The sequence below is a fragment of the Tenrec ecaudatus genome, chromosome X, assembly GCF_050624435.1.
Source record: "Tenrec ecaudatus isolate mTenEca1 chromosome X, mTenEca1.hap1, whole genome shotgun sequence".
NCBI lineage: Eukaryota > Metazoa > Chordata > Mammalia > Afrosoricida > Tenrecidae > Tenrec > Tenrec ecaudatus.
In genome coordinates, this window is record NC_134548.1 from 41,667,066 (window position 1) to 41,684,703 (window position 17,638).

Sequence of the window (17,638 nt, forward strand, 5' to 3'; positions counted from 1 at the left end):
ACAATGGTTATGTTTGAGCCCATTGTTGTAGCCAAGGGGTCAATCCGTCTCATTGAGGACCTACCTCTCTTTCCCTGCCCCTCTATGTTGCCAAGCATAATGGAATTGGTTTCTACTGACAATATGTCCAAATTATTTAAGATGAAGTCTTGCCATCCTTGCCTTCAAGAAGCATTCTGGATCTACTTCCTCCAAGACAGATTTGTTTGGTAGTCCATTCTACTTCCAATAGTCTTCTCTAGCATCACAATTCAAATGCATTGATTCTTCTTTCATCTTCCTTATTCAATATTCAAGTTTAACATGCATATGATGCAGTAGAGAATATCATGACGTGGATCAGGTGAAACTTCATCTTGAAACTAACCTCCCTGCTTTTCAACACTATAGCCTAAGTAAGGTATATTGATAAATCATTTCTGGGACATGAAGTTGTCTGTAAAGACTGGCTTAGTTTCTCTCCAAGAGCACTGTGGACAGATATAACATTTCTACTGTTTTAACTGTTTGCTGCATTTACATCCCAGTTCTGATGAAAAACAGTGGAAAGGAGCAGATTGCCATGATTTCCTTGCATGATTGATTTTATTGGCCACAAAAATGGGTAGCTATGGAAACCATAGATGGTTGTGCTGGTAGGTTTCTTCTAGCCAAGTATTGCCATATCTTTCGTAACTTATATTTCAGAATTTTGAATCTCTGTTGCTGATCATAAATGGATACTCAAAGCAATGTTTACATCATAATCAGCATTTTTCAAGGAAATAGACTAGAATTGAAATCAAAGGAAAATGTCAAACATACGTTGTTTTTGTTAGTTACCATTGAGTCATTTTGACTCATGGTGATCTCATTTATGCAGCGTAGAAATGCTAGGAACGAGATCGCTAAACTTGTCTTCTGAGGTACCTGTGGGTGCGATTTAACTATCAACCATAAGAATCGGTTATTGTTTGATATGATTTTTTATTTACTTTGTTATACTTATCAATATATTGAGTCATGACATAAAGTAAACTCTTACTATGGCTGTGGCAAAAAAAATGCTTGTAAATCACTCGTAATCCAGGTTTCATATTGCTAGAAAAGAAAATTGTACTCTTTTCAACACAACGATTGAAAATACAATAGGTTGGTACTTAGTCTTAAAAGTAGCACCCTTGCTCTTCAGTCCTCTGAAGAGCTCTTGTTCAGTGGATTTGCCCAATGCCACATGTTATTTGATTTCTTGAGTGCTGTTTCCGTGATCATTGGATTGTGGATCCAAGCAAATGAAATCCTTGATGTCAATCTTTCTTTTATCATGATGCTGTGTTCTGGTCCTGTTGTGAGGTGTTTTTTTTTAAATAGTACAGATACATAAATGTGGCTAATTTATTAAATAGGAATTTTACCTATACAGCAAAGAAAATTAAGAATAACATCCATGAATCTTACTAATACCTTGTTGAACAAAAGAGACCAGAAGGAAAAGAAGAGCTATTTTATTATTCAACTTACACTAAACTTAAAGCAGCCAAAATAAACTCTATCAGTTAGGGATATGCATATGAACAATAGCGTTGCAAAAATAATTCCATTGGGTCATGGTAAAGTCTTAGGGAAGAGAGGAGACTATGATCAGGAAGAAATATAATATGTGAGGAATTCTAGAGGAAGGAAATGTTCTGTTTCTTAATGTAGGTGTTTATTATATGTGTTCACTTTAAAGTAATCCATCTAACTGTACATTTGAATTATATGCTCTTTTGTATGCATACCACAAGATTTACTAAAAAATCACAGTGCCAAAGGGAAATACAAGAGTTAAGCACCAAGGTAGAAGAGAATTGTACCAGCGGCCTTGAGAACAGCCAGGCAGATGGCAACAAATGGGAAAGACAGTCAAACAAGACAATCAAAGAAGTGAAAGAAAACCTCAGATCAATGACAGATGCTATAAAATGGAAAAATATTTGAAAAATTAGAATACTGGAACAAGACACAACAAAGAAGTCAACAGCTGGAATAGCAGGGCAATTCCTGGAAATACCAACAACCTCCTTTCAAATAAATTGAAAAACTGACTACACATTTAACATGAAGAGGGAAGAAGCCCATAATTAGCAGAAAACCCCCCAAGAAGAAAGACAAAGTCAGAGGGCTTGCTTTACCTGACTAAAACATACTACACAGCCACAGTAGTCAAAACAGCATGGTACTTCGATAATGACAGATACTCAGACCAATATAAAAGAACAGAAATCCCAGAAATAAAACCAGAAGCATATAGAAAACAGATCTTTTATAAGAGCTCCCAAAACATCAAATGGGAAGTGGATGCCCTCTTCAACAAGTGGTGCTGGAGAAAAGGGATATCTACATGCAGAAAAATGAAGCAAGATCCTTATCCCACACCATACACAAGAACAAATTCAAAGTGGATCACAGACTTCAAAGTAAAACTCAAAACTTTTAAGGCCATCAGTGGAGGAATCAGGACACACCTGAGAACATTGGCACAGGGAGTAAACAGGCTAACTGAAATAGGAAAGGATACCCACAAAGAAGCTGACATTGACAAGATGGTGCTTGGCTATTAAAAGGCATAACATCTAGGGTCTTAGAAGCTTGAAATCAAACAAGCGGCCTTCTAGCAGGAAGCAAAAATGCCCACTTGGAAGAAGCACACCAGCATGTCTGATCATGAGATGTTAATAGGAAAAGACACCAGAATTTCAAAAGTAAACAACCTCAACAAGGTGATGTAGAGGGGTTAAGCTGGAGACCCAAAGCAGCCCGTCCGTGAATAATTTGACATCCCCACGCAGAGGGGCCGTGCAGAGGGAAAAATGCTTCGGGGGACAGTTTACCACAGATGAAACACACAACACTCCTCAGGTTCTTCAATCCTTCCTCCCCCCAACTATTATGATCTCATGCCAATCTCACAATTCCTGCAAGTCTGGTCTACAGATAGTGGCACAGACAAGATATTTCAATGTACAGAATTCAGGAAAGACAAATCTACTCAGTAACTAATGGGAGCAATGATTGCTGGAGGATAGGGAAAGGGAAGGGGGAGCAATGAAAATGAGTAGCAATTACAGCAGAACACCAACCTCAGGTGACAAGTACCAGTTTAGTGAGTGAAGGGATAGAATTGATTATGTAAGTTATATATAAATAATATCAATACATAATATAGTAAGGGTTCTCGGGAGTGGTAGGGTGCGTGAGGGAAGGGGAAAAAAGGAGTTAATATAGAAGGGCTTGAGAAGATAGACACTGTTTATAAATTTTTGATGCCAATAGCTGCACATGTCCGCTTGTGACAATGGATGTATGGTTTGTTGTGATACATGTAAGAAGCCCCAATAAAATGATTCCTGTAAAAAATGACAGTGAATAAAATTTACCATATTAATCTTCCAGTCTTCGAAAAACTTGCCATAAATAACTTGCGACTGGAAGGCCCACTGAAGGTCGATAATTATAATTAAATTATGCCATGATCTATTAGTTCTGAATCAAAGTTGTCTAATAGAATTTATAACTACAATTAAATCCTATCCTCCATATTCAATACTGTAGCCACGTGTGACTACTGTGAAATTGAACTCAATGCCACCACGGAGTTGAATTTTAAATTGTATTTCAATGATTAAAAAAAAAGCAATATACCAAAATTTTTTTCAGTAGTTCGTAGAGTTTATACTTAAATAAGAGCAATAAAAGAGGTACACAAAATTAGATTGTATGAGTTTAAAAATGTTAACTAAAATATTAAATAATACCTAATAAAAACAATAACAATTATTAAAGATAAAATTTAATTGTATCTCATCTTAATATAAATGTAAGAAACTACATGTAGCTATTAATGTTAGGTGCCACCATCTAGTTGATTCCAACTCACGGTGATCCTGTGTGACAGACTAGAACTGCCTCTTAGGATTTTCTAGACGGGAAACTTTCTAGAAGTAGATTGTCAGATGTTTCTCTCACAGAGTCTTCGGGTGGGTTCAAATTACAAACCACCCTGTCCATTGGAAGATAAAGACTTAATTTTGCACAATTTAATGGTTACTATGTTGCTTAATGCTGATACCTATTTGTTAAGTACAATCAGAACATATTCTTCTTTCATAGATAAATCTAAATCTGAATTCTGTTACTAATAGCCATCAAACTTTAGGTGGGTCTTTGACTTTCATGGCCCTTAACATATTCATTTGCAAATGGAAATGAGAAGAGATCATTGAGTCTTGATGTATGTGTGGCATTAATGGTATGCAGAATACTTAACGCAGCACCTACCAAGAACTAATGTTCAGGAAATGTTTGGTTCGCTTCCCAACCTACCTGACCATCTTAAATGGTGTGATAGCCTTCACATAAGGACTGAATAAGATCATATAGAATATTTATTGAAATATACTCAGCATCTCTAACAATAATCCCAAGGAAACCTTTACACCAGTGTTCCTAAGAAGAAACATACGGCCAACCAGCCCAGCTTTTAAACAGAAACAACCTCACACATTTTCCGTGTTCATTCTGTCTGCTTCATTTCTTTGTACACACACACACACACACACACACACACAAACTGTAATCCCCCCAAACTGGAATTTTTCTGGGCAGAACGGAGCTTTCGTAGTAAGCGTTTTTCCTGCTAGGTCAGCATGGAGTCACTCCCTCTGTGTTAGTGCAGCCTGTGGTGTCACCTGGGCAGGTTCTCTCTGGTCACAATGAATTATTTTGTAAAAGCAGTTTCTCTCCAACCTCATTTTTTTTTTGTGAAGGCCAATTTAAAAGAAGAGTGTGTGGCTGTGAAATTTTGTTTCCTGCTGGAGAAAAATGCCACAGAAACTGTTGTGATAGTGAACACAGCTTACAAGGACAGCACTATGGGGGAAAAAAATCAAATGTACGAGTGTTTTTCTCATTTTAAAAAGGTGAAATGGAGAGCAAATGCCTTGAGAATGATTGGGGCAGGGAATGTATGGATGTGCTTTATACAATTGATGTATGTATATGTATGGATGGTGATAAGAGTTGTATGAGTCCCTAATAAAATGTAAAAAAAGAAAAAATGATTAGGGCAAAGACTGTACAGAAGTGCTTTATACAATTGATATATGTATATGCATGAACTATGATAAGAATTGTATGAGCCCCAATAAATTGTTAAAAATAAATAAATAAATAATAACTTAAAAAGGTGAAATGTCCACTGATGACAAACCTCATTGTGGACATCTGTCAACTTCCCCAACAGACAAAAATATTGACTTGCAGTATATTTGGAGTTCATTCCACCAGATCAGAGTGCTAATCAAGCTTTCTGTTCAGGAGTTCTGAAAAGATTGTGTAACAGTGTGTGACAAAAAAGGCTCAATTTTTGGCAGACAGAGGACTGGTGCGCCAGTTTTTGGCAAAAAGCAGCATGCCTGTCTTGCCCCAGACACATTACTCACCTGACCTCACTTAGTGTGACTTTTTTTGTTTCCACAAATGAAGAGAGACATGAAAGGACAGCGATTTGAAGACGTAGAAGAGGTGAAGGAAAAAACTAGGGAGGCCCTGTCAGCCAGGATGAGTTTGAAACATGTTTCCAAGAATGGAATCACAGATTTGAAAAATTTACTAAGTATAATGGAGAGTACTTTGAAGGTGATTAAGTTATTTTGTACAAAAATGTACAAACAGAGCTTTGAAAAAATCTGGTATTTGGGGGGTACCCCCTAGTATATATATTCCATCTTTAGGGTACAGGATAGATTGATTGTTTCTTCTCTCAGTGAATAATGCCTCAACCCCCCTTGTGTTTTGAAGCGTCCCATGTCTTATTATATGATACTGAAATTGAATTAATATTGCCCATTAATAAATAAACGATTTTTCTAATATTCATTAATATGTGACTAGAAGCATGACAGTTTTCTTGTTTGTGCAAATGAAATATTCAATCTCATCTCTTCCTCCCACCAAGGTTCACACTTTCCATACACCACACCTGATATTTTCATTTGTATCCCAGACTCATTTGATGCAATTTACAGTGTAAATGTTCTAGAAGCTGTAGTCGATTGCTCACTTTTACACAAGACAAGTCTTTAAAAGGATAGCACAATCAGTCAAGATTGCACCAGAGAGACAGGTCTCTCAGTGTAGGAACTCAAAATCCCCTTTCACCCTTGGTATGTCAAACCACACATTGAACATTTTCTAAATTCTGTGTCCTACACTTAAAAAGGCAGTTAAAACTCACCCAGTGTATAAGTTCTATGAACCAAACACTGGACAATGTACTTTGTATAAATATAAACCCAGTGAAGTTATTATCAATCCCCCCTGCCCATTTTGCAGATAAGGAAACTGAATTTCAGAGAGCTTAAGTAGGTTGCATTGTGTCATACATACTATTGGTAAGTTCATCTGTCAGGAAGTTAAAAAAATTCTAATATAATTTATCTAAACTACTTTGAAACTATAGGAAGATTACAAGTATTAGAAGGAATATGAGCCATCTAGAAAGATTGAAAGGGATTGAGAGTATTTAGCTCAAATTAAAAAAAAATTAGAAAACCAAATCCACTGGCCTGGAGTCATGTAGGGTTTCTGAGACTCAATGCTTTACAATAGCAGCCGGCCTCATCTTTCTCTCTGCAAACTGCTGAGGCAGTTAGCAGTTCAATGCTTATCCCACGGTGGCACTAGGTTTCCTTCATGAAATTCAGCCAACCCAAAGCCACTGAGCTTCTGGGACTATAAATTTTTATTGAGGATGAAGTCTTATTTTTCTACTTTATAACTGCTTATGGACTCAAGGCAGAACTGTCTGTGCCACAAGGGATCCAAAAGAAATTAGAAGATCCATGGAAATATATTTGAAATACTCTTCTGAGGAAGTAATTCTACTCTCTCCTATAGGATCACTACAAAGTAGTGGGATCTGATTAAGAAAGAATAGAATTAAATGAGATCGGTTCTTTCAGTTATACCACCTATTCCACAGTCTCAAAACTATGATAGGTTAAGTCCTGATTTCCACTGATTTTTCACTTTTCTGTTGCTCAAAAAACTCCTTATTGGACTTCTTTACTTTTCCTTCCAGAGTAACAGGCTCCCTGAAATCACAGCCCTTCTCTGAATATTCCCACCCCTTTCTGGCTTTCTCTTCTCTCAGAAAACCACTTTCCTTCACGGAATTAAGCTGCAGTTATCAATCCCCCACCTCCCACAGGCCTTTCCTACAAGAGTGGAAGGTGTCCTGTGTTCCCATTGCTACTCATAACCTTTTTTCTTTCTTTCTTTCTTTCTTTCTTTCTTTCTTTCTTTCTTTCTTTCTTTCTTTCTTTCTCTCTCTCTCTCTCTCTCTCTCTCTCTCTCTCTCTCTCTCTCTCTCTCTCTCTCTCTCTCTCTCTCTCTCTTTCTGTTTTCCTTTTCAAATTGTATTGTCATGTGGGTGAAAGTTGACAGAACAAATTCTTATTCCATTGAAGAATTCATAAACATTTTGACTAGTGACATCAATTGCAATCCCATAAAGTACCAACACGCTTCTAACTTTCTCTTCGTGTTTACCCTATTTATTTATCTCTCTTCTTTATCCCTTTCTGCTGTCTGAGCTTTATCCTACTCACAAATTTTACCCTTTTGATCTCATATAATTGATAGTTCTGAGGAGTGTGCGCCACAATATAGCCCTATCTGTTGACTTGAAGTTGAGCCATTTGGGTGAGCTCATTTCCAGAAGTGAAGAGTATCTAAGGACCATAGTGCGAGAGGCACAAGTCTTTATAAGACAGGTGTAGAAGTTACATAATCTCCTGTCAACTTGAGTGAAGGTGTGGAAAGTAACCTGTTAACCAAGTTCTAGCCAATAATGCTTCTGTGGGGTATGGCCTTTCTTGAGAATTCTGGGAACTCCTGTCTTCTTCCCTGGAGGTGGGACACACTCACTTTGTTTTCTTGCTAATAGGTCACATGGAGGTATGCTGATGGAGCTAGAGCTCTGGAGCTAGAGGAGCCATGTGGGGACCCACGCCAGTGCTGAGATGCTTCCACCAGTATTGGACACAAGTCTTTTCACTCACTGGCCTATGATCTCCCATTGCATGTGTTGCATGAGTTTGAAGAGGAATTTAAGTCTTGGTATTGGATATATGGGTTAATATTGGACCTATGGGCTTGATGGAGACTGAACTGAAATATTTTCTTAATATACAATTCCTCTTTGATGTCTCTGGATTTGTTTATCTAATCTACCTTGACTAACACAAAAAGGAAGTTTTTCATTAAAATTAAAAAAATAATAATTTTGAGTTTTGTTTCACATTTTTCTCCTACTCTATCCAGAACTTCCTATTATCCCTTTCAGAGTGGTCAGCAGTCATAGCTGGACACCAACTAGCTGTCATCTTAGGGTCATAGAAGCTAAGGATCATTAGGTCCATTAATCTTTTGGACTAATTATTTGCTTGGTTCTCTGGTCTTCTTCACTCCTCTCTGCTCCAGATGGGGAGAGACTAATAATTATACCTTAGTAGTCACAAAAAATGGTTTAAGTCCAAAGTCACATTTCACCAAAGTGGGATGTAGAATGTGGTTTTTGTGGACTACGTAATACTCACTGACCTTGTAACCCCACAGAATTATGATCTTGTGCTCCCAAGCCCAATAATGCAATTCTTTAAGCTGTTTGTTTATAGCTGTATGCTCTACTATATTCATGGGTATATTTTCAGCATGTGTAAATACACTTGTACAAGTATCTTCCATAATGTTTGTTTATATATATTAATCAAATATGTATATATCAATCAAATATATATACATATCAAATATTATAAAGAAGACCAAAGGTATATGGATATATTTTAATTTCAGTGCTGGCCAAGTATATTGAAATACCAAGGACTGCAGAAAGAAAAACCAAATCTGTGGTGGAAGAAGTACAATCAGAATGCTCCTTAGAAGCAAGGATTGTGAAACACTTTGGGGTATATAATCAGGAAGAACTAGTCCCTGGAAAAGAACAACATGCTTCATAAAGCAGGAATAATAGAATAATAGGAAGATGCTCAACTAAATGAACGGACACAGTGACTGCAACAATGGGCTCAAACATAACCATTTTGAGGATGGCATAGAACTGGACATTGTGGACAGTGTTTCCTTCTGTTAGATGCATCATTGCTATAAGTCAAAACTAACTGGATGCCACCTAACAACAAAAACAGTGGGTAATGATTGTGGAAATTATTCTTTTTGGTCACCTGGATGTCTTCTTTACTAAAGTATTCATTCATATCCTCTGCTTATTTTTCAATTGGGTCTTTCTTTATGTTGTTGAAATGTTATACTTCTGTAAACTTTAGAAATTAGTCCCTGTCTGATACATTTATTGCCAATTTTTACCAAGTTTGATCTGACATAAAATGTGTGGTCTTTTGATGCACATACATGCTTAATTTTTAGCAGCTTCAAGTCATCTAGTTTGTTGTCATTTGTGCACTTTTATATATGTTTAAAAATGGATTTGTGCCATATATTCGGGCCCCTAAGATTGCCCTTAATTTTCTTAGATTATTTTAAATTTTTAGAGTTTGATTGATATTGTATATATCTTGGATAAATCATGGATTATGTTCTGATATTGATCATATTTTATTTTTCTACAAATTGATATCCAGTTTTGCCAACACCCATTATTAAAGACTATCTCTTCGCTATTGGATGGATTTTATCCCTTATCAAAGATCATTTGTTCTTAAATCTTCAATTATGTTACATTGGTTTATGAATATGCCAATACCAGATTGTTTTGACTACTATGACTGTGAAATAGGTTTTGATATCATGGAGCTTTAATCAATTTTTGAGATTCTTCTACAGTAGTGCCTTGCTTGTCAGGGATCATTTTCCTTTTCATATAAAGTTAATGATTTGTTCTTCATATTTTTAAAGGACAATAATTGAATCTGGATTAAGAGGGCATTATATCTAAACATAACTTTTTGTAGTATAAAACTCTCCCCATCCATGAACATGGTGTATTCTTCCATTTATATAGGTGTCTTTGTTTCTGGGTTCATGTTTTGTAGTTTTATTTGTATAGGTCTTTTGTTTATCTAGTTAGATGTATTACTGTTTTATGTATTTATTTTATTTTTTCTTATTTTGGATGATTATTGTAAATAGTATTGTTTTCCTGATTGCTTTTTGTTATTGTAAAATAATCTGACTGATTTCTATGTGTTATCCTAAACCCCAACACTTTGCTGAATCCTTCTACATTTCCAGAGTTTTCTTGAGTCTTTTTATATATATATAATTTTTGAGGGGGGGGAAAACTCTCACAGTTCTTATAACATCAACTGTATCAAGCACATTTGTACATAGGTTGTTATCATCATTTTCAAAACACTTGCTTTCTGCTTGAGCCCTTGGTATCAGCTCCTCTGTTTTCTCTCCTTCCCCAACCCTCCTACACTTGTGAACCATTAATTATTATAAATTATTATTATTTTCATATCTTACATCAACTGCTGTCTCTCTTCACCCACGTTTCTGTTGTTCATCCCCCTTGAGGTTGAGGAGTGTGTGTCAATCATTGCAATCGGTTCTCCCTTCCTCCCTTTCTTCTCCCACCTTCCCCGTACCCTCCTGGTATTCCTACATTCATTTCTGTTCCTTAGGGGGTTATCTGACCTGGATTCCGTGTGTTGTGAGCTCTTATCTGTACCAGTGCACATGCTCCGGTCTAGCCAGAACTGAAAGGTAGGACTGGGGTCATGCTCATGGGGTGTGAGGAAGCCTGAAAGAACTAAAGGAATATTGTACTGTACTGCATTCTGGTTGACTCATCTGCATCGGTACTATACTGCATTCTGGTTGACTCATCCTTTCCTTGTGACCCTTTTGTGAGGGGATATCCTATTGTCTGCAGATGGGTTTGGGGTTTGCTCCAACCCCTCTTGTTTTCAACAATATGTTTTTTGTTTTGGGTTTTCTGTTACCTGAAGCCATCAATACCTCATGATCACACATTTTGGTGTGCTTATTCCATATGGGGTTGTTGCTTCTCTGCTACATAGTGGCTTGTTTAGTTTCAAGCCTTTAAAACCCCAGACACTATATCTTTTAATAGCCAGGCACCATCAGCTCTTTTCACCACATTTGCTTATACATCCATTTTGTCTTCAGTGATCTGTCAGGAGGATGAGCATCATAGAATGCCAGGTTGTTAGAACAACGTGTTCTTGTGTTGGGGAGGGTTTAAGCAGAGCCCAAAGTCCTTCCATGTTCTCAATATATTGTCATATGAATATATTCACAAAGGCCAATACCTCTATTTTTATGAATTAATATATTTATATAAGTACACACCTACGTTTATACCTCAATCCATAGCTTTGTTTCCTAGATATTTCATCTGTTTCCATAATCACTGTGTTAGTCTAGGTACATTAGAGAAACCACAGAAATTCATATGCATAAGAGAGAGTTTTATATAAAGGTTAAGTGCACATCAAGAAAACATCCCAACCCAGTGCTGCCCAAGCCCACAAGTTAAACATTAACCCATATGTCTGACACCAATCCACAAAGTTCTCCTCCATCTCACAAAACACACACAATTATGCCGACTGCAGGAAGAAAACCAAGTCAGTGAATGTGTAAGCATCTCAGCACTGACAGGGGTCTTCACACGGCTGCTCCAGCACCCAGGGCTGCATCGGGGTAGGTTCATGCAGTTCTCCTTGGGGATGTCTTGCAGGAAGTGAACCTTGCCAGCTGAAGTAGGAACTGGCTAGGGCAGCTGCACCTAGTCCAACCACCACAAAGCAAGAGACTCGAGAAATCGAAAGGCGAGGCTCACCAAGCCATTTAACCCTCCACCCTTCAATTAGCCGCACATGTGTTTATCGGCCAGGTTGGCACAATAAACTAACTACCTCCAATGCCTAGCTTCTTCTTTGACATGTTGGGTGACCTGTATATTCCTATCTTGGCATATTGTTCAGGCTAGGGCTTCCAATACAGTATTGAATAAAATGAGTAATTAAACATATTTGTATCTGCTTCTTTTCAAAAGGGAAATGTTTTCAGGCTCTCCCCACTAGGAATAATGTTTTCCATTGCTTTTTTATATGCCCTTAATTATGTTGAAGAATTTACCTTTTATTCCCATTTTTCTACACATTTTTATCAAGAATAAGTGTTGAATTTTGTCAAATGTTTTTTGTGCATCAACTGATATGATCATGTGTTTCATTCTTTTGTTTTTTTGTGTGGTAGAATATGTCGATTGTATTTTCAGTGTTGAACAATCCTTATATATCTGGTGTGAGTTCTACTTGGTCATTATATATTGTTGTTTATATGTTGTTGAAATCTGTTGGCTAGAATTTTGTTGCTAATTTTTCATGTATGTCCATTATAGATCTTGGTTTATACTCTTCCTTTGCAGTAGAGTCTTTTCATAATTTTGTTAGCAAGGTCATGTTTCCTGCACAGAATGAGTTTAGGAATATTCCATACAATCTGTGTTCTGGAATAGTTTGAATAAAATTGATATTAGCTTTTATCCATATTTTTGGTAGACATTTTGACTGAAACTATATAGACTTTTGTTGTTATTAGGTACCATAACATTGGTTCCAAGTCACAGTAACCCTATGCACCACAAATCAAAATAAAACTCTGCACGGTCTTGTGCCATACTCACAATTGTTTCTATACCTGCGCTCATTGTTGCAGCCACTGTGTCGATCCATCTTGTTAGGGGTCTTCCTCTTTCTTTGCTACCCTTCCACATTACCGAACATGATATCCTTCTCCAGGGCCTGGTCTCTCCTCACAATATGTCTAGGTATGTAAGATGAAGTCTTGCCATCCTTGTCTTTAAGGAACACTGGTATTTCTTCTTCTAATAAAGATCGGTTTGTCTTTTCACAGCCCACAGTACTTTCAGTATTCTTCCCCAGCACCACAATTCAAATGCATCTATTCTTATATGGTCTTTCCAATTTTCAAATACATATAATGCAATAGAGAATATCATGGCTTTGGTCAGGTGCACCTTAGTCCTCCAAGTAACATTCTCGCTCTTCAATACACTAAAGAGGTTTGTACAGCAGATTTATCTACTGTACTCAGTCTTTCAATATTTTAACTACTGCTTCCATGAACATTGATTGTGGATGCAAGTAGGACAAAATCCTTGACAACGTCAACCTTTTCTCCATTTATCATGATTGGTCCAGTTGTGAGGATTTTCGTCCTCCCTACATTGAGTTGTAATCCATACTGAAGGTTTCCAATCCTTGATCTTCATCAGAAAGTGCTTCAATTCCTTCTCACTTTCAGTAAGCAAGGTTGTGTTAGCTGCATACCGCAGGTTATTAGTAAGAAGAGTCAGTTAAATTCACACAGAAGTTAAATCCACACTAGCCTATGTGACCCAAGGATGGAAAATAGTAAGATCCAAACCCGGAAGAGGGAATGATACCAATGCCTAAATTCTAAGCACCTGGTGTGTGGAAAGATATGGATTATTGTGGTAGCCCCAAATCCATTTACAGGGTCCCTACATGTATTGAGGCCTCAGTGTGTCCCCAAGGCCCATAGACTAGGAACATTAACAGCCCTAATATCAAAGAGCATTATAAAGAGGGTTACAGCATCTGTATTTAGGATAGAATGTTAACACCAGGTCATATTATCTTCCTCTAGAACAAAAGTGAATTTATTCTATCTAAATTCATAATATTCTCTTCTTTGTCTACATGGATGTATTTCTTTGTTTCATATGCTCATTGTTATTTGCCCTTGCTTTGTATATCTATTTTTACAAGAAAACCAGGATGGGTGGATTTATGAAGACACTAATTGGATTAATGATTGCCTGTGGGCATGGGAGGGTAGGGTGGATAAATGGAAAATAAATATCAGTGGGTACAAGGAGGAAGAAAGTGTTCAAAAGTTGATTGTAGTGATATTTTCACAACCCTTCTTGATATGATTGAACTGTTGAGTCACATACTATATTAATTATAGCTCAATAAACTTTTTTAAAATTGGTGTATTAAAATCCCCGACTATTATTATGAAGTTGTCTATTTCTGTTTTCAATTCTATTGAAGTTTTAGTCACATATTTTGGGACTATTTATTGGATATGTAGATTATTGTTATGTCTTCCTGTTAGATCAACCATTTCATTATTTTATAATGTCCTTCTTGATCTCCGTTCTAGCACTTTCCATCATCCAAGGTGGTTTCAATGAACTCAACACCCCAAATCTCTCCCTTGGCTTTCTCATTCAGAAATCAACACCCTCCACCTTCCACCTCACTCATCTATTCCTATAACCACACTGTGGGTCTTTCTGTCTCTCAGATATGCCCCATCTCCAAAATATCAACTTCACACACCCTACCATCTAACTATTTCATCTTGCTTCACAGGAATCCTCATTTTCCCACATTTAAGATTATTGAGATGATTGTCCTTAACCTCATCAAAACTGTCAGTTTCTTCTCTCTCTTTTTGCCCGCCTTAGGTTTATTTGTACAAAGAACACAAACAGACATCAGCTCCATGTAGATGGCTGCCCAGAGGTAACACCAGTCCCTTTCATTGTTAGACAGAGAACTCTACACTGTGGCAGGCTGGGAACCTATGGGAGATTAAGCTGGGGTCTGGACACCTTTTGGAGCTACGATTGGAGCCTGGACACCTTTGGGAGCTTGAGCTGGAGTCAAGGCCTTGGCTGGAGCATCAGCCATGCTTTCTGCCTTGGCCTTGACTTTGGCCTTACAGAAATTCAGACCCTTGGCAATATGTGCCCCAGACCGCTTGCTAAGCTTGGGATGGGCAATGTAGGCCAGTTGACTGAGCTTGCGATTAACGCCCATGAGATATTAGTCTTGACTTCCATGGGCTTCACAAGAGCATTGATAGCCTTGTCATGAGCATCCATGATCTTGGCGTTGTTGATATGCATTTTCTTGAGGTCCTTCTTGCTGGGCTTCTTGGCGAAGCGCATGCTCGTCAGGAACTTGGAGTCCACTCCTATAAGAGATTCATATCATTGTACTTGAGGTTTCTTGCGGCCAGTTCTGTACTACTTTCAGGATGGGTTGTGTGTGGTGTGGTTCTTGGCTTAGCCATGCTTGCACCTATACCTGTTGCTCCCAGAGGTCCAGAGACCAGAAGAACTTAGTTTCTTCTTGTCTCTCTGCTCTTTATTCTCTCTTATGCATTATCCATTATGATGCTATTGTCCAGCAATTCAGTAATTTTTCATATAAATGATGGTAAGTCAAAAAGTACTGCCCACTGAGAACTAAAATAATCGTAGAATCTTTATTAAAATGTAAAGTTATTTTGCTTGACATATCCTTTTGTTATGCCTTTCTACTTCTGAAGGTGCTATTTCCATCTCTCTTAATTTTCCCCCAAAGAGTTCTGTACTCTTCAATTTTTGTAACCACAGTAAAATGGCAATTTTGGCACCTTTGATTGATGCAAATCATGTTCCTTTAAATGTTCTTTGAGTGGTGGAAATAAAAAAGAAGTCAGAAGGAACAATGTCAGAGCTACAAGGTTGATGGGGAAAGCTTTCCCAATCTCTTCTTTTACGGCAGCCCTTACTAAATGAGCCAGTGCATTTTGATGGGGAAAAACCCGTTGCGGCAACTTGCCTGGTCTTTTTTTAATCAACAATTCATTTCTCCATTTCTTAGCATTTCTTCCTTATAAGCCCCATGATAATCCTGTGTCTTTCAAGAAACTATATAAAACTGAACCCCTTTGAATCACAAACAAACAAACAAAAATAGAGTTGCCTTAATTTAACTGGTGTAGCAGATCCCCTGGGAAGTCACTATTTTTAATTGTACTTTTTAAAATGCACCCTAATGATACTGAGAACAGTGTAAATTTGAGGAAGTTAGTCTACAGTCACTGATCACAGAGAAATGTAGATTTAAACATGCTTTGTTTGAACTAAACTCATGCATGCACAAACTAGAATTCTAGTAACAATACTTTGCCACATACTAAGCTTCCATATCACTGCAACATTAATTTACTACAGAGGTGTGGTCGGTCAGTTCAATTGGGTCCTAGAAGCCATTTTGTATTTCTACATTCAAGTCTGCCTTATGAACAACAGATACAATACTGGAAACTTTCTTCATTTTCCTGAAATGTCCACCTAACCACAGAATTTTCAACAAATGACATTGCCTGATCTTTCACAAAAAAAATAGAAACCACAAAGAGGAAGTCCCTAAGTTTCCTGACGCTAGCTCTACAAACCTTTCTGCATCTGCACTCTCCTGCCCTCCTTTACCAAGTGAAGAAACCTCTCCACCTGTTTATTTCAGTTTCCTTTCTTACATCTACTCAGAAACTTTTACTTTATCATAGCTTTTCCATGTTTATCGTCTCCCTCTCTTCTAGCTTCTTCTCAACATTTATAACACCCCATTATAAAAATAAAACAAAACCAAATATCCCAGTGTCTATTCAATTCTGGCCAACCTTTATCTTACCCATCAGTCAGCCATTTTTAAGTTGACTGTCACTTCATTATCTGGTTTCCCTTTGCTCTCCACTGAGACATAACATAGTTCAGGGACATTTCCTTGTTGCTAAATCCAGGGGTTTCCTATTAGGCTATTTGTTGTCAAGAGGAGTCCAGTTTCCACAATGGTGAAGTGTCCCGCTGGGCAATCTACTTCTATAAAATATTTCCGCCTTGGATGCCTTATGGGGCAATTCTACTTTGTCCTATTGAGCCACTATAAATTGGGATTGACCCAAAGAACTGGCTTTGAGTTTATTGTTCTTAAAATTATGACATCTGAGTTTAAGAATAATAAATCGGAAATTGGTACTTCAGACTCTTATGACTTCCAAGACCCACAGTTCCAGGCTTGCATTTTCTTTTCTGATTGTTTTTCTGTCACCATGTCAGCTTCCTCCTCTTCTGCTAAAGGAGAAATTCATAAACCCCTTTTAGGTTTAAACTAAATTTTTGGATTATGGTACACACAGGGTTAACTGATTTAAGCTGATTTTTAACTTGCCTTTCTGCTCAGGATTTCATGTTTGCTTAGCTGCATTCAACAGAAACAACTCAAACATTTCTTAAGCTCCTATTGTATGGCCATGATAATTGCTAGAAACCATAACAACTGAGAAGTCGTTTTGCTCTGTGGTCAAGCTAGGATGTGAAAGAGATACAAGGATGAGAATCTTGACAGAACTGCATTTTTTAATAGACTCTAAAGATTCGGAGGCATTTTAGGATGGTCTCAAGAAAAAGCATACCATTTTAAAATGGGAAATAGGTGACGGTTTATAGAACAGATTAGTTTTACATTCAATGATGCATACATACTCGATTTTACCTCATTCACTGAAACTCCCTCAATGTAACATCACCTATCCTACCTCCCCCCTGTGTTTTGTGTCTCCATTTATCATTCATTCCCAGCCCTTCAGAACTTTAGCAACAGTCCAGAGATCAAAAGATACTTTGTGTTGGGTAAATAAGATGCACAAGATCTTTTTAGAGTATTTAAAAGCCAGGGTGTTAATTTGAGGACTAATGTGCACCTGATCCAAGCTA